Consider the following 17,151-nt stretch of genomic DNA (forward strand, 5'->3'; position numbering starts at 1 on the left):
TCCTTGAGGACAAAATTGTCATTTCTTTGTGTGTGTGTGTGTGTGTATATATATGTATGTGTGTGTGTGTGTGTGTGTGTATATTTATATTTTATTATACTTTAGGTTCTGGGTACATGAGAAGAACATGCAGGATTGTTGCATGGGTACATAGATGGCAATGTGGTTTGCTGTCTCCATCGCCCCATCACCTACATTTGGCATTTCTCCCGATGTTATCCCTCCACAACTCCCTACCCCCTGCTGTCCCTCCCCATTTCCCCCCAACAGATCCCGGTGTGTGAGGCCCCTCTTCTTGTGTCCATGTGTTCTCATTGTTCAACACCTGCCTATGAGTGAGAACATGCAGTGTTTAATTGTCTGTTCTTGTGTCAGTTTGCTGAGAATGATGGTTTCCAGGTTCATCTATGTCCCTACAAAGGATACAAACTCATTGCATTTTATGGCTGCATAGTATTCCTGGTGTATATGTGCCATATTTTCCCTGTCCAGTCTATCATTAAACCAAGAGAGATCAGGCATTTTCAGCTCAGTCACAGTGGGACATCTTTTAATCCATATTTCAGCTAACCAAGCAAATAAACCTTTAGAACCTTTTTTTTTTTTAACTCCGAAGTTGCAACATTAAATGCAGAATCCCTGCTTAGTGGGCCTAAATCAATAAATTAAGCCTGTTTCAACTTTATGTTTCTTCCACCCTTATCCTCCACCCTAATATCCATTCCCATGCCTGTGCTCCAGAGTGCTGCTTAAGTAAATTAGGAAACTCAAACAGTTCTTTTGGAGTGTAGTGCACCTCCATGCGGATTACACTTTGAACCTCACCTCTAGGGGCCTGCTGGGACTTTAGCCTAGTTATAGGTCTAGAAGCAAACAGGGTTGTTGGGAGTGGGTCCAGAAAAAAATCAGCATTGTCTTGCCTGGCACCTGCCTCAAGTGAGGTCATCATCATTACCTCAGGCAGTGCAAGGTTAATTTCCTCGGACAAATGTGGAAAGGCTGATGGCAGTGTGGGTCATAGATCAGGGAGGAAATATTGCCACCACTTGGAGTGGGGAGGCTGTTTCTCTGGCAAAAAAAAAAAGGTTCATCAGAAGTTAGGAGCTCAGTGCCTCCAGCTTCATCAGGGTCCTCCCATATTCCCAATTTTAAGTTGCATTGTCCCATTATTTTATATATATATACACATTTATATATATATATACACACACTTTAAGTTCTGGGGTACATGTACAGATTGTGCAGGATTGTTACATTGGTGTACACATGCCATGGTGGTTTGCTGCATCCATCCCCTCCATCATCTATGTTAGGTATTTCTCCTAATGTTATCCTTCCCCAGTAACCCCACCCCTTGCTATCTCTCCCCTAACTCTCCCACCCCTAGCTCTCCCACCCCCAACAGGCTCCAGTGTGTGATGTTCCCCTCCCTGTGTCCATGTATTCTCATTGTTCAACACCCACTGATAAGTGAGAACATGTGGTGTTTGGTTTTCTGTTCTTGAGTCAGTTTGCTGAGAATGATGGTTTCTGGCTTCATCCAAAGTACAATGAACTCATCCTTTTTTATGGCTGCATAGTATTCCATGTGTATATGTGCCACATTTTCTTTATTCAGTCTATCATTGATGGGCATTTGGGTTGGTTCCAAGTCTTTGCTATTGTAAACAGTGACACAATGAACATACATGTGCATGTGTCTTTATAATAGAGTGACTTATAATCCTTTGGGTATATACCCAGCAATGGGATTTTTGGGTCAACTGATATTTCTAGTTCTAGATCGTTAAGGAATTGCCACACTGTCTTTTACAGTGGTTGAACTAATTTACACTCCCACCAACAGTGTAAAAGCATTCCTATTTCTCTACATCCTTTCTAGCATCTGTTGTCTCCAGATTTTTTAATGATAACCATTCTAACTGGTGTGAGATGGTATCTCAATGTGGTTTTGATTTGCATTTCTCTAATGGCCAGTGATGATGAGCATTTTTTCATACTTTTGTTGGCTGCATAAATGTCTTCTTTTAAAAGGTGTCTGTTTATATCCTTTACCCACTTTTTGATAAAGTTGTTGGTTTTTTTTCAAAGAACTTTAAGTTTTTTGTAGATTCTGGATATTAGCCATTTTTCAGATACATAGATTGCAAAAAAATTTTCCCATTCTGTTGGTTGCCAGTTCACTCTAATGATAGTTTCTTTTGCTGTGCAGAAACTCTTTAGTTTAATTATATCCCATTTGTCTATTTTGGCTTTTGTTGTTATTGCTTTTGGTATATTAGTTATGAAGTCTTTGCCTATGCCTATGTCCTGCATGGTATTGCCTAGGTTTTCTTCTAGGATGTTTATGGTGTTAGGTCTTATGTTTAAATCTTCTTTTTTTTTACTTTTCTTTTTTCACTTTTTTTCATTTTAATTTTTATATTATGTTCTGGGGTTCATGTGCAGATTTGTTTCATAGAAAAACATGTGCCATGGTGGTTTGCTGCATCTATCAACCTGTCACCTATGTATTAAGCCCCACATGCATTAGCTATTTTTCCTAATGCTCTCCCTCCCTCACCCCACCTCCAATACAGGCCCCCGAGTGCGTTGTTCCCCTCCCTGTGTCCAGGTGTTTATAATGTTCAGCTTCCACTTATAAGTGAGAACATACGGTGTTATTACTTTTCTATGGATGCTGAAACTATTACAAACTGGATGGCTGAAAACAACAGAAATACATGCTCTAACAGTCCTGAAGACAGATGCTCTGCATGCTTCCCTGGGCTGAGTCAGTTTCACCCCACTACACTTCCTATTCTGGCTCCAGGGAAGAATCTGCTCCTTGCCTCTTCCAGCTCTGGTGACTGCCAGCATCCCTTGCTTTGTAGCAGCATCTCTCCAATTTCTAACTTCGGTGTCACATCACCTTCTCTTCTGTGCATGTCTGTCTAATTCATAAGCATGCTTGCAGGGAAATTTAGGGTCTGTCCAAGTCATTCATGGTCTCAAGATCCTCATCCTTATCTCTAAAGTTTTTTACTTAATCACTTTTGCAAAGACTCTTTTCCAAATAAAATATTATTTACAAGTCCTAGGGACTAGTACATGGACATATCCTTGGGGCTACCTTTCTGCTCACAATAATAGGAGTCACAAAAACACAGTCTGTCAAAATAATGACAATAACAAAAACAAATTAAAAACCCAACAGGAAAAGAAGGGGTCGCATTTTGTCAAATCTTTTTTCAATGTTCTTAGTTTATTTGCATTGGGTTAGACCATGTTCTTTTAACTCACAAAAGTTTCTCATTACCCACCTTTTGAATTCTGATTCTGTCATTTCATCACACTCATTCTCCATCCAGCCTTGTTCCCTTGCTGGTGAGGAGTTGTGATCCCTTGTAGAAGGAGAGGTGTTCTAGTTTCAGGTGTTTTCCTCCTTTTTGGGCTGGTTTCTTCCCATCTTTGTGGATTTATTCATCTGTTGTCTTTGTAGTTGCTGGTTTTCAGATTGGGTCTCTGAGTGGATGTCCAGTTTGTTGATGATGAAGTTATTTCTGCTTCTTAGTTTTCCTTCTAACAGTCTGGCCCCTCTGCTGTAGGACTGCTGAGGTCCACTCCAGGCCCTGTTTGCCTGGGCATCACCTGCAGCAGCTGCAGAACAGTAAGGGTTGCTACCGGTTTCTTCTTCTGCTATATTTGTCCCAGAATGATGCCCACCAAATGTCAGTCTGATCTCTCATTTATGAGGTGACTCTTTGGATATACGGGGGTCAGGGAGCTGCTTAAGGAGACAGTCTGTCCTTTATAGGAGCTCAAGTGCTAAGCTGTGAGCTCCGTTGTTCATTCAGAGCTGCTGGGCAGGTACGTTTAAGTCTGCTGCAGCAGAACTCATAAACCGCTTTTTGTTCCCAGGTGCTCTGTCCCAGGGAGTTAGGGCTTTATTTATGAGTTTCCATTGTGCTGTTGCCTTTTTTTTTTTTCAGGGCTGTCCTGCCCAGAAGGAGGCAGCCTAGTCACTGTCTGCCTGCAGAGGCTTTGCTGAGCTGCTGTGGGCTCCACTCAGCTGCTGTGTGAACTTCCCTGCAGTCCTGTTTATATGGGGGTAGTTAGAACTGCCTCCGCAATGGTGGCCCACCTCTGTATTGGTGGACTCTCTCTGTAATGGCAAGTTGCCTTGGCAATGATGGGTCGCCTTGGCAACAGCAGGCTGCCTCAGCAATGGTGGACTACCACCATAGGGTGGAGTGCCTCGGTAATGACAGACGCCCCTCCCCCACAAAGCTGGAGCATCCCAGGTTCAGCTGTGCTTGCTGTGAAACTCTCAATTCAGAGAGTTTCTGACTGCTCTTCTTTTGTGGGGGTGGGACCAGCCAAGCCTGATCACCTGGCTCCCTGCCTCAGAGCCTTGTTTTTTGAACAGTTGACTCTCTCCCAGATGTTCCAGTCACCTGTTGAAAAGGCACCAGGATCTCTGTGATTTCCTGTGCAGTGACTCACTGCACCAGCTTAAACACTGGTGCTGAGATTTGTGGTGCTTTCTTTGCCCAGGAATCTCCTGGCCTGGCTCCCTGTACAGTCCCCTTTTTAATCAGATGAATGGGTGACTTCCTGGGGCTCGAATCACCAGCTAAAAGGGCACCCAGACCAGTGTATTTTGTACAGAGAACTGCCGCACCAGGGCGCTTACAAAGCAGCTGCGTCAGGCAAAGAAGCCACACCAGCCAAAACAGCCACACTGGCCAAAACAGCTGCACTGGCGACCCTGTGGGCTCCTCCGCCTGGGAATTTTCTGGTCTGTGGGCAATAAAAATCCATCTGGAAATGTGGCATCCACTCACCCTCTGCACTTTTACTGGGAGCTGCAATCCTGAGCTGTTTCTAAACAGCCATCTTCCAAGAATCTTAAATCTTATTCTTTTCCAGTTCATGTCCTCACTTTAATAATAGATACTGGGTGAGGCTGGGCATGCATATTTTGTTGTAGGTCAACCACTCACATGATAAGAACTTGTATCTGATTTTCTACAATTTCAAGGGGTTTTTTTCCTATGGGAGGTAAGACTGTTACTTAGGGCAATCTTAGAAGATTTGAGGCTCAGTATGTGCTTCTAGAGCTGGGAGATATACTCCCTGAGTTCATTTTACTTTATCAAATTGTCTAGGGAACTCAGGATCAACCAACCAACTTCATTACATTCCTTGGTTCTCCATATATGGTCAAAGGTATTATGTATAGAGTTACTAAACTCCTTGCCTTTCACTAGCAATGAATCAGGAGTATCAAGTACATTTATTTTGCATTAACTCTCCAAACAGTTCATACCAAGAACTATCAGTGTTCTCCATACTATTAAAAGTAGAGTCCTTAGCATTTTGGGGTCTTATCTTATTAAGTGGGCAACTCCAGAAACCCCAAAACCAGCTAAAATACTAAATAGCCAACTAAAAATCTCCATCCTTAAAATTCTGCTTCTCTAGAACCACTCCCAGTACCAAAATCTGTATTAGGATTCTCTAGAGGGCAGGGCTAATAGGATAGATATATAGATGAAAGGGAGTTTATTAAGGAGTATTGACTCACAGAATCAAAATGTGAGGTTCCTCAGTGGGCTGTCTGCAAGCTGAGGAGCAAAAAAAAGCCAGTCCTATTTCCAAAACCTCAAAAGTAAGGAAGCTGACAGTGCAGCTGAAGGCCTGAGAGCCCCTAGAAAACCACCAATGTAAGTCCAAGAGTTCAATAGCTGAAGAACTTGTGATGTTCAAGGGCATAAAGCATCCAGCATGGGAGAAAAATGTAGTCTGGGAGGCTAAGCCAATTTACTCTTTTCACATTCTTGTGCCTACTTTTATTCTGGCTGTGCTGGCAGCTGATTAGATTGTTCCCTCCCAGATTGAGGGTGGGTCCGCCTCTCCTAGTCCACTGACTCAAATGTTAATTTCCTTTGGCAACACCTTCACAGAAACTCCCAGGAACAATACTTTGCATCCTTCAATCCAATCACATTGACACTCAATATTAACCATCACAGATACATTGTCTTTAAGAAACAAGATCAGCTCCTGTACCCCAGAACTTAAAGTACAATAAAAAAAAATGTTAAATACACTCTTAGGTTGAAAAGAAAACGTTGTAAAAAAAAAAAGTAGGAAAAATACATTGTAACAGATGAATTTTTTGTAAATCTTAAACCAGCTTATTATAGAAAACGATGTAATCTTGTTAAATTGCTTTGTTTTTTGCCTGTAGAAATAAGAACTTAACTTTTACCTATGAAGCACTCATCTCATTTCACTAGAGCCTTTATCTTCTGGATGACTATTTCTAGTTTTTACTTGAATAAACTCTCTAAAACTGGGGGAAAAAATAAACGAGATAGAAATTTTTGTAACAGCATAAGAATCTCCATTTTTCTAAGTGTACCTGGAACATTTATTAAAATAGATTATTTGTTTAAAACAAATAATAAAATTGACAAACTTCTGATGAAAGGGAACAATAGACAGAGAAGATACAATTTACTAACATTATGAATGAAAAAGTGGAATATTCTATACCCTACAGATATTAAAATATTAATATTTATTATAAATTTATATCAGTAAACTTGAAAATTTTGATTAAATGAACACATTTTTAGATAATCACCACATACCAAAGGCAACATAAAAGTAGAATATCAAATTAAAATGATCCTAAGTTTATTAAAGACATAGAATTTTTAAATTTTAAGCTTTTCTATAAATAAATTTTAGTTCTGGGCAACCTTAGTGGTAATTTTTCAGATACCTCTTGAAGAAATAATTCTAAACTAGAAAATCTCTTCTAGAGACTAGAAAATAACACTTCTCAACTGATTTTATAAAATAAGCTTCTCTTTGATACTAATCCCTAGCAATGGCATTATATTACAGAAAAATGTAGGAAAAATATGTAATGGATATAGACTCAAATATTCATATTTACTTTTTAAGTTAGCAAATAATATCTTGTGATATATAAAAAGAAAAACATATTATGACTAGACTGGGTTTGTTCTACAAGTGGCAATTTAGATTAACATTAGATTTTTTTACAGATTATTTTCTTGCTAATAATGTTTCATATTTATGAAGTACATGTGATATTTTGATTCAGACATACAATGTGTAATGATCAAATCAAGGTAATTGTGATATCCATCATCTCAAACATTTATCTTTTCTTTAAGCACATATCAAATCTCTTCTAGCTGTTTTGAAATAGATGATAAATTATTGATAACTGTAGTCACTATATGTTGCTAACCAATCTCTCTTTATTTCTCTTACTCACCTACCATTCTCAGATTCTGGTAACTACTAGTATACTCTCTACTTCCATGAGACCAACATTTTTAGCTCCCACACATGTGTAAGAACATGCAATATTTGTCTCTCTGCGCCTGGCTTATTTCACTTAACATAATTTCCTCCAGCTCATCCATATTGCTGCAAATGATAATATTTGATTCTTTTGTGGCTAAATAACATTCCATTGTGTATATATTCTACATTTTCTTTATTTATTCGTTGATGGATACCTGGGTTGATTCCATATCATGACTATTGTGAGTAGTGCTGCAATAAACATGATAATGCATATATCTCTTTGATATACTAATTTCAATTCTTTTGGATATGTACTCAGCAGTGGGATTGCTGGATTATATGGTAGTTCCATTTTTAGTTTTTTGATAAACATTCATATTGTTTTCTATAATGATAGCATGAATTTACATTTCCACCAACAATGTACAAAAATTCCTCTTTTTCTGCATCCTTGACAGCATCCATTATTTTTTTGTCTATTTGATAATAGCCATGTTAACAAGGTTAAAATGACATCTACTTGTGGTTTTTATTTGCATTTCTCTGATAATTAGTGAAGTTCAACATATTTTTAATGTTCCGTTGGCCACGTTTGCTTTTGAGAAATGTTTCCAGTTCATTTGCTCATTTTTTTAATTGATAACTTGCTTGTTTTTGTTGTGGAATTCCTTTTATATTCTGATTATTAATTTCTTGTTAGATAGATAGTTTACAAATATTTTCTCTCATTTTAAAGGTTGTCCCTTTACCCTGTTGCTTGTTTCCATTTCTGTATAGAAGCTTTTTATCTTGATATAATCCCTTTGGTCTATTTTGGTTTTTGTTGTCTGTGCACTTGAGGTCTTACCCCTTGCAAAATTCTTCACCCAGAACAATATCCTGAAGCTGTTCCCCAATTTTTTTCCTAGTAATTTTGTAATATCTGGTCTTACATTTAAATATTTTATTTATTTTTATTTGATTTTTGTATATTATGAGAGATAGGGGTATAGTTCTATTCTTCTACATATGGGTATACAATTTTCCCAGCATCACTTATAGAAGAGACTATCCTGTTCACAATACATATTCTTGGCACCATTGTAAAAAATGTGTTGGCTATAAATGTGTGGATTTATTCCTGGGTTCTCTATTCTGTTTCATTCATCTGTGTGTCTGTTTTTATGCCAAAACAATTCTGTTTTGATTACTATAGCTTTGTAATATATTTTGATGTCAGGTGGTATCATGTCTACAACTTTGTGCTTTGCTCAGGATTGCTTTGGTAATTTGGGGTGTTTTGTGGTTCCTTACAAATTTTAGAATTTCACTTCTATTTAAGTGAAGGATATCATTGGCATTTTGATAATTCTATCAATAAGTCCATAGAGAGCTCTAAGTAGCAGGGACATTTAAAAAATATCAATTATTCCAATCCATGAACATGGGATATCTTTCCAATTGTCCCTTTCCTCTTTAATTTTCTTTCATTTTTTTTAAACTAGTCTAAGTGGAATTGGCTTTTTTATTTTTTTTAAGATTGTTCACTTAGAATATAGAAATGCTATTGAATATTGTATGTTTATTTTGTATTCTGCAACATTACTTAATTCATTTATCAGTTTTAACAGTTTTTCTGGAGTCTTTACGGTTATTCTAAATATAAGTTTATGTTGCTGCAAACAAGGTTAGTTTATTTCTTGCTGTCTAACTGGCTGCTTGGTTTTTTTTCTTTTGCTCTTGTTTACTTGCTCTGGCTAGGACTTCCAATATGTTGAATAAAAGTGGTGAAAGTGGCACTCTTGGTTTGTTCTAGATCTTAGAGAAAAGGGTTAGCTGGGGTTTTTCATATATGGCCTTTGTTATGCTGAAGTATGTTTCTTCTTTACCCACTTTGTTGAGAGATTTTTGTCATGAAGGAATGTTGAACACTAGCAAATGCTTTTTCTGCATCTGTTAAAATGATACTGTTTTTGTCCTTTATTCTGCTGATGTGATATATCGCATTTATTGATTTCCTTGTGTTGACTGTCCTTGCATTACTGGGATAAATACCACTTGATCATGATGTATTATCTTTTTGATGTGTGGCTAGGTTTTTTTTGCTATAATTTTTTTGAGAATTTTTTGCATTTATGTTCATCAGTGTGATTGGTCTGTAGTTTTATTTCTTCGTTGTGTCCTTGTCTGGTTTTGGTATCAGTATAATACTGGCCTCAGGGAATGACTTAGGCAGAAATTTCTCTTCAGTTTTTTGAAATCCTTTGAGAACAATTGGTATTCTTCTTTAGAAGTTTGGTGGAATTCAAGAGTAAAGACATCTGGTTCTGGGCTTTTTAGGTTGGAAGACTTTTTTTTTATTTTACATATTATCTTTTTTTTTAATTTTTTATTGGATTTTAGGTTTTGGGGTACATGAGCAGAGCATGCAAGGCAGTTGCGTAGCTACGCACCTGGCACTGTGCTTTGCTTTGCTTCTCCCCTTCACCCACATCTGGCATTTATCCCCAGGCTATCCCTCCCCACCTCCCCCTCCCACTGGCCCTCCCCTTTTCCCCCCAATAGACCCCAGTGTTTAGTATTCCCCTTTCTGTGTCCATGTGTTCCCATTTTTCATCACCCGCCTATGAGTGAGAATATGCGGTGTTTCATTTTCTGTTCTTGTGTCGGTTTGCTGAGAATGACGTTCTCCAGATTCATCCATGTCCCTACGAACGACAAAAACTCATCATTTCTGATTGCTGCATAATATTCCATGGTGTATATGTGCCACATTTTTCCAATCCAGTCTATCATCAATGGGCATTTGGGTTGATTCCAGGTCTTTGCTGTTGTAAACAGTGCTGCAGTGAACATTCGTGTGCATGTGTCCTTATAGTAGAACGATTTATACTTTTTGGATATATACCCAGTAATGGGTCAAATGGAATCTATTTCTAAGGCCTTGAGGAATCGCCACACTGTCTTCCACAATGGTTGAACTAATTTACACTCCCACCAACAGTGTAAAAGTGTTCCTTTTTCTCCACATCCTCTCCAGCATCTGTTGTCACCAGAATTTTAATGATCGCCATTCTAACTGGCGAGAGATGGTATCTCAATGTGGTTTTGATTTGCGTCTCTCTGATGACCAGTGACGATGAGCATTTTTTCATATGATTGTTGGCCTCATATATGTCTTCTTTCTTAAAGTGTCTGTTCATATCCTTTATCCACTTTTGAATGGGCTTGTTTTTTTCCTGTAAATCTGTTTGAGTTCTTTGTAAATTCTGGATATCAGCCCTTTGTCAGATGGGTAGACTGCAAAAATTTTTTCCCATTCTGTTGGTTGCCGATCCACTCTAGTGACTGTTTCTTTTGCCGTGCAGAAGCTGTGGAGTTTCATTAGGTCCCATTTGTCTATTTTGGCTTTTGTTGCCAATGCTTTTGGTGTTTTGTTCATGAAGTCCTTGCCTACTCCTATGTCCTGGATGGTTTTGCCTAGATTTCCTTCTAGGGTTTTTATGGTGCCAGGTCTTATGTTTAAGTCTTTAATCCATCTGGAGTTAATTTTAGTGTAAGGTGTCAGGAAGGGGTCCAGTTTCTGCTTTCTGCACATGGCTAGCCAGTTTTCCCAACACCATTTGTTGAACAGGGAATCCTTTCCCCACTGCTTGTTTTTGTCAGGTTTATCAAAGATTGTATAGTTGTATGTATGTTGTGTTGCCTCCGGTGCCTCTGTTTTGTTCCATTGGTCTATATCTCTGTTTTGGTACCAGTACCATGCTGTTTTGATTACTGTAGCCTTGTAGTATAGTTTGAAATCCGGCAGTGTGATGCCCCCCGCTGTGTTCTTTTTGCTTAGAATTGACTTGGCTATGCGGGCTCTCTTTTGGTTCCATATGAAGTTCATGGTGGTTTTTTCCAGTTCTGTGAAAAAAGTCAATGGTAGCTTGATGGGGATAGCATTGATTCTGTAAATTACTTTGGGCAGTATAGCCATTTTCACGATATTAATTCTTCCTAACCATGAACATGGAATGTTTCTCCATCTGTTTGTGTCCTCTCTGATTTCGCTGAGCAGTGGTTTGTAGTTCTCCTTGAAGAGGTCCCTTACGTTCCTTGTGAGTTGTATTCCAAGGTATTTTATTCTTTTTGTAGCAATTGTGAATGGCAGTTCGTTCTTGATTTGGCTTTCTTTAAGTCTGTTATTGGTGTAGACGAATGCTTGTGATTTTTGCACATTGATTTTATATCCTGAGACTTCACTGAAGTTGCTTATCAGTTTCAGGAGTTTTTGGGCTGAGGCGATGGGGTCCTCTAGGTATACTATCATGTCGTCTGCAAATAGAGACAATTTGGCTTCCACCTTTCCTATTTGAATACCCTTTATTACTTTTTCTTGCCTGATTGCTCTGGCTAGAACTTCCAGTACTCTATTGAATAGGAGTGGTGAGAGAGGGCATCCTTGTCTAGTGCCAGATTTCAAAGGGAATGCTTCCAGTTTTTGCCCATTCAGTATGATATTGGCTGTTGGTTTGTCATAAATAGCTTTTATTACTTTGAGATACGTTCCATCGATACCGAGTTTATTGAGGGTTTTTAGCATAAAGGGCTGTTGAATTTTGTCAAATACCTTCTCTGCGTCAATTGAGATAATCATGTGGTTTTTGTTTTTGGTTCTGTTTATGTGGTGAATTACGTTGATAGACTTGCGTATGTTGAACCAGACTTGCATCCCCGGGATGAATCCTACTTGATCATGATGAATAAGTTTTTTGATTTGCTGTTGCAATCTGCTTCCAATATTTTAATGTAGATTTTTGCATCTATGTTCATCATGGATATTGGCCTGAAGTTCTCTTTTCTTGTTGGGTCTCTGCCGGGTTTTGGTATCAGAATGATGTTGCTCTCATAAAATGATTTGGGAAGGATTCCCTCTTTTTGGATTGTTTGAAATCGTTTTAGAAGGAATGGTACCAGCTCCTCTTTGTGTGTCTGGTAGAATTTGGCTGTGAACCCATCTGGACCTGGGCTTTTTTTGTGTGGTAGGCTCTTAATTGCTGCCTCGACTTCTGACCTTGTTATTGGTCTATTCATAGTTTCAGCTTCCTCCTGCTTTAGGCTTGGGAGGACACAGGAGTCCAGGAATTTATCCATTTCTTCCAGGTTTACTAGTTTATGCGCATACAGTTGTTTGTAATATTCTCTGATGATGGTTTGAATTTCTGTGGGATCTGTGGTGATTTCCCCTTTATCATTTTTTATTGCATCTATTTGGTTGTTCTCTCTTTTATTTTTAATCAGTCTGGCTAGTGGTCTGTCTATTTTGTTGATCTTTTCAAAAAACCAGCTCTTGGATTTATTCATTTTTTGAAGGGTTTTTCGTGTCTCAATCTCTTTCAGTTCAGCTCTGTTCTTAGTTATTTCTTGTCTTCTGCTGGGTTTTGAGTTTTTTTGATCTTGCTCCTCTAGCTCTTTCAATTTTGACGATAGGGTGTCAATTTTGGATCTCTCCATTCTCCTCATATGGGCACTTATTGCTATATACTTTCCTCTAGAGAATGCTTTAAATGTGTCCCAGAGGTTCTGGCATGTTGTGTCTTCGTTCTCATTGGTTTCGAAGAACTTCTTTATTTCTGTCTTCATTTCATTTTTTACCCAGTCAATATTCAAGAGCCAGTTGTTCAGTTTCCATGAAGCTGTGCTGTTCTGGGTTGGTTTCTGTATTCTGAGTTCTAACTTGATTGCACTATGGTCTGAGAGGCTGTTTGTTTTGCTTTCAGTTGTTTTGCATTTGTTGAGCAGTGCTTTACTTCCAATTATGTGGTCAATTTTAGAGTAGGTGTGATGTGGTGCTGAGAAGAATGTGTATTCTGTGGATTTGGGGTGGAGAGTTCTGTAAATGTCTATCAGGTTTTCTTGCTCCAGGTCTGAGTTCAAGCCCTGGATGTCCTTGTTGATTTTCTGTCTGGTTGATGTGTCTAATATTGACAGTGGAGTGTTAAAGTCTCCCACTATTATTGTGTGGGAATCTAAGTCTCTTTGTAAGTCATTAAGAACTTGCCTTATGTATCTGGGTGCTCCTGTATTGGGTCCATATATGTTTAGGATCATTAGCTCTTCTTGTTGTATCAATCCTTTTACCATTATGTAATGGCCTTCTTTGTCTCTTTTGATCTTTGTTGCTTTAAAGTCTATTTTATCAGAGATGAGAATTGCAACTCCTGCTTTTTTTTGCTCTCCATTTGCTTGGTAAATCTTCCTCCATCCTTTTATTTTGAGCCTTTGTGTATTCTTGCATGTGAGAAGGGTTTTCTGGATACAGCACACTGAAGGGTTTTGGATTTTTATTCAATTTGCCAGTCTGTGTCTTTTGATTGGTGCATTTAGTCCATTTACATTTAGGGTTAATATTGTTATGAGTGAATTTGATACTGCCATTTTGATGCTAAGTGGCTGTTTTGCCTGTTAGTTGTTGTAGATTCTTCATTATGTTGATGCTCTTTAGCATTTAGTGTGATTTTGGAATGGCTGGTACTGGTTGTTCCTTTCTATGTGTAGTGCCTCTTTTAGGAGCTCTTGTAAAGCAGGCCTGGTGGTGACAAAATCTCTGAGTACTTGCTTGTTCGCAAAGGATTTTATTTTTCCTTCACTTCTGAAGCTCAGTTTGGCTGGATATGTAATTCTGGGTTGAAAGTTCTTTTCTTTAAGAATGTTGAATATTGGTCCCCACTCTCTTCTGGCTTGTAGTGTTTCTGCCGAGAGATCTGTTGTGAGTCTGATGGGCTTCCCTTTGTGGGTGACCCGACCTTTCTCTCTGGCTGCCCTTAGTATTCTCTCCTTTATTTCAACCTTGTTGAATCTGACGATTATGTGCCTTGGGGTTGCTCTTCTTGTGGAATATCTTTGTGGTGTTCTCTTTATTTCCTGCATTTGAGTGTTGGCCTGTCTTGCTAGGTGGGGGAAATTTTCCTGGATGATGTCCTGAAGAGTATTTTCCAGCTTGGATTCATTCTCTTCATCCCCTTCTGGTACACCTATCAAATGTAGGTTAGGTCTTTTCACATAGTCCCACATTTCTTGGAGACTTTGTTCATTCCTTTTTGCGCTTTTTTCTCTAATCTTGGTTTCTTGTTTTATTTCACTGAGCTGGTCTTCTACTTCAGATATTCTTTCTTCTGCTTGGTCAATTCGGCTATTGAAACTTGTGCATGCTTCGCGAAGTTCTCATATTGTGTTTTTCAGCTCCTTTAATTTATTCATATTCCTCTCTAAGTTATCCATTCTTGTTATCATTTCCTCATATCTTTTTTTAAGTTCCTTAGTTTCTTTGCATTGATTTAATACATGTTCTTTTAGCTCACAAAAGTTTCTCATTATCCACCTTCTGAAGTCTAATTACGTCATTTTGTCACAGTCATTCTACGTCCAGCTTTGTTCCCTTGCTGGTGAGGAGTTTTGGTACTTTCTAGGAGGTGAGGTGTTCTGGTTTTGGGTGTTTTCCTCCTTTTTTCGCTGGTTTCTTCCCATCTTTGTGGATTTACCCACTTGTCGTCTGCGTAGTTGCTGACTTTTTGATTGGGTCTCTGAGTGGACACCCAGGTTGTTGATGATGAAGTATTTCTGTTACTTGGTTTTCCTTCTACCAGTCTAGCCCCTTCGCTGTATGACTGCTGAGGTCCACTTCAGGCCCTGCTTGTCTGGGGTGCACCTCTAGCAGCTGTGGCACAGTGAGGGATGCTACCAGTTTCTTTTTCTGCTATCTTTGTCCCAGGATGATGCCTGCCAAATGTCAGTCTTTTGGATATAGAGGGGTCAGGGAACTGCTTGAGGAGACAGTCTGTACTTTATAGGAGCTCAGTTGCTGAGCTGTGATCTCTGTTGTTCATTCTGGGCTGTTAGGCTGTTATGTTTGATTCTGCTGCAACAGAGCTCATTAAAAAAAAACCTTTTTTTCCTCAAATGCTCTGTGTTGGGGGGTTCGAGCTTTATTTTTGGATGTTCGTTGAGGTGTCCTGCCCAGCTAGGAGGCAGACTAGCCACTGTTTGCCTGCCGAGGCTCCGCCCTGCTGTTGTGAGGCTCTCCCTGTTGTGGCAGGCTCAGCTTTTCTGCTGTGGTCTCCGCCACGCCCTGAGGCAGAGTCTCTCTGTTGTAGTGGGTTGCCTCGGCAATGGCAGGCTGCATCAGCAGTGGGTGTGTATCTCAGTAGGGACGGGTTGCCTCGGCAATGGCTGGCTGTGTCAGCAGTGGGCGTGTATCTCAGTTGGGGCAGGTTGCCTCAGTAATGATGGACGCCCCTCCCCCACAGAGCGTCTCAGACCGACTGCACGGGGATCGTTTGAAATCGCGGTTTTGTTCATCCCACTGGGCTAGCCCAACCACTCTGTCCCTGAAATCCCCTGGGCTGGCCCACTGTCCAAGTCTCGTTCAGTCTCAAGTCCAGCCCTCCCAAGTCTCAGGTTGCCGGTTCAACAGGGCACCCGGACAAGCGCACCCTGTGGGGAGCGATGGGTAGGGCCAGCCGCCGCCACCCCAGCTGCCGGCTTCACCAGGCAGCGGTACTGCCAGGCGTCTCATGTCTCCTTTATACTTGGGAATTTCCCCGTTCTGTGGGCAACAAAGATCAGTCTGGAAATGCAGCTCCGACTCACCTCTCCACAGATTCAAGGAGAGCTCCAATCCTGGGTTGTTCTCACAGTGCCATCTTGAGTCCTCTCTGGAAGACTTTTTAATTATTGATTCCATGTAATTATTCTATTTATCTATTCAGGTTTTCTACTTTTTTGATACTATATTTTTATTTTATTTCTTATGACTTATTTATTTATTTATTATACTTTAAGTCCTGGGGTACATGTGCAGATTGTGCAGGTTTGTTACATAAGTATACACCTGTCATGGTGGTTTGCTGCATCCATCCCCTGGTCATCTACATTAGATATTTCTCCCAATGTTATCCTTCCCTGCAATCCCCCAACCCCTGCTATGCCTTCATTAGACCCCTCCACCCCATGACAAGGACTTCCTGACTAAAACAACAAAAGCCAAAATAGACAAATGGGATCAATTAAACTTAAGAGCTTCTGCACAGCAAAAGAAATTATCATTAGAGTGAACCAGCAACCAACAGAAAGGAATAAATTTTTGTCATCTACCCATCTGATGAAAGGCTAATAACCAGAATCTATGAAGAACTTAAACAAATTTAGAAGAAAAAACAAACAACCCCATCAAAAAGTAGGTGAAGGATATGAACAGATACTTTTCAAAGGAAGACATTTATGCACCCAACAAACATATAAAAAAAAGTTTATCATCACTGGTCATTAGAGAAATGCAAATCAGGTTTTCTACTTCTTCCTGGTTCAATTTCTTTATAGGTTATATGTGGCCAGTAATTTGCCCATTTCCTCTAAGTTTTTCAATTTGTTGGTACATTGTTGTTTATAATAGTCTCCAATGATGCTCTGTAATTCTGTGGTATCAATTCTATTGTTTCTTTTTTTATTTTTATTTGTGTTTTTTTTCTAGCTGACAATTTGTTGATTTTGTTTATCTTTCCAAAGAACCAATATTTTGTTTCCTTTTTAAAATATTTTAAAATTTCAAGTTCATTAAATTTGCTCTGATCTTTATCATTTCTTTCCCTGTACTAACTTTGGATTTGATTTGTTCTGCTTTTTAATCCTTCAAGTTATACCATTACATTGTTTTTTTGAAATCTTTCTACTTTTTGGATAGAGGCACTTATTGCTATATAATTCCCGGGTAATAATGCTTCTGCTGTATCCCGTGGGTTTGGGTATTGTGTTTTCATTTTAATTGTTTCAAAAATTTTTCATTTTCTTCTTAAT

General features: G+C 39.1%; 1 protein-coding gene across 1 annotated transcript in view; it reads left to right on the plus strand.

Moving 5' to 3' along the window:
* Positions 1 to 17,151, plus strand: part of CCDC7 (coiled-coil domain containing 7) — a 467,329-nt gene that overhangs the window by 325,035 nt on the left and 125,143 nt on the right. The gene's annotated exons all lie outside the window — the stretch shown is intronic.

The sequence above is a fragment of the Callithrix jacchus genome, chromosome 7 (assembly GCF_049354715.1).
Source record: "Callithrix jacchus isolate 240 chromosome 7, calJac240_pri, whole genome shotgun sequence".
Lineage (NCBI taxonomy): Eukaryota > Metazoa > Chordata > Mammalia > Primates > Cebidae > Callithrix > Callithrix jacchus.